The sequence below is a fragment of the Moschus berezovskii genome, chromosome 13 (assembly GCF_049115385.1).
Source record: "Moschus berezovskii isolate FMDL1 chromosome 13, NW_MosBer_1.0, whole genome shotgun sequence".
NCBI lineage: Eukaryota > Metazoa > Chordata > Mammalia > Artiodactyla > Moschidae > Moschus > Moschus berezovskii.
The window spans coordinates 54,534,099-54,535,317 of NC_142472.1; the positions used below are offsets into that span (position 1 = coordinate 54,534,099).

Genomic DNA, 1,219 nt, shown 5'->3' on the forward strand with positions numbered 1-1,219 from the left:
GAGAAATCTGTATGCAGGTCGAGAAGCAACAGTTAGAACTGGACATGGAACATGGACATGGACTGGTTCCAAATAGGGAAAGGAGTATGTCAAGGCTGTACATTGTCACCCTGCTTATTTAACTTATATGTAGAGTACATCACTGGAGAAGGCAATGGCAAGCCACTCCAGTACTCTTGCCTAGAAAATCCCATGGACGGAGGAGCCTGATGGGCTGCAGTCCATGGAGTCGCTACAAGTCAGACATGACTGAGCGACTTCACTTTCACTTTCACACATTGGAGAAGGAAATGGCAACCCACTCCAGTGTTCTTGCCTGGAGAATCCCAGGGACGGGGGGCCTGGTGGACTGCCGTCTGTGGGGTCACACAGAGTCGGACACGACTGAAGTGACTTAGCAGCAGTAGCAGCAGCAGAGTACATCACAAGAAACGCTGGGCTGGATGAAGCACAAGCTGGAATCAAGGTTGCTGGGACAAATATCAATAACCTCAGATATGCAGATGACACTACCCTTATGGCAGAAATTGAAGAGGAACTAAGAGCATCTTGATGGACGTGAAAGAGGAGAGTGAAAAAGTTGGCTTAAAATTTAACTTTCAGTGAGGCAAGCAGCGCACCGTTTGCAGCCGCCATTTCTTCCGCCTTCAGTCTCTGGATCTTTTGTAAAACTTAGAACAGCACTATGTTGGGACAGAGCATCCGGAGGTTCACAACCTCTGTGGTTCATTGGAGCCACTACGAGGAGGGTCCAGGGAAGAATATACCATTTTCAGTGGAAAACAAATGGAGGTTACTAGCTATGATGACTTTGTTCTTTGGGTCTGGATTTGCTGCACCTTTCTTTATAGTAAGACACCAACTGCTTAAAAAGTAATCCATGAGACAGATAGGAAGAGGAGCATATTAAGAGGTGTAGTCTCTTAAAAGGATCAAACCCTTGAACTCAGCATCCTAGATATGTGTGTAAATAAACTTATGGCATAAATCCTTAACGCCTCTCCTCTGAAATATGGAACATGATAATTGAACATGTGCTTACATTTTATTTGGGTAATACTGCATTACTAGTTTCTTAATTAAATGTATATTTGATTTAGAAAAAAAATTTAACATTCAGAAAACTAAGATCATGGCATCTGGTCCCATCACTTCATGGCAAATAGATGGGAAATCAATGGAAACAGTGACAGACTTTATTTTCAGTTCAGTTCAGTTC

General features: G+C 43.2%; 1 pseudogene; it reads left to right on the plus strand.

The window, feature by feature from the left end:
* Positions 1 to 655: 655 nt before the first annotated feature.
* LOC148775840 (cytochrome c oxidase subunit 7C, mitochondrial pseudogene) lies at positions 656 to 1,000 on the plus strand (annotated as a pseudogene).
* Positions 1,001 to 1,219: the final 219 nt, after the last annotated feature.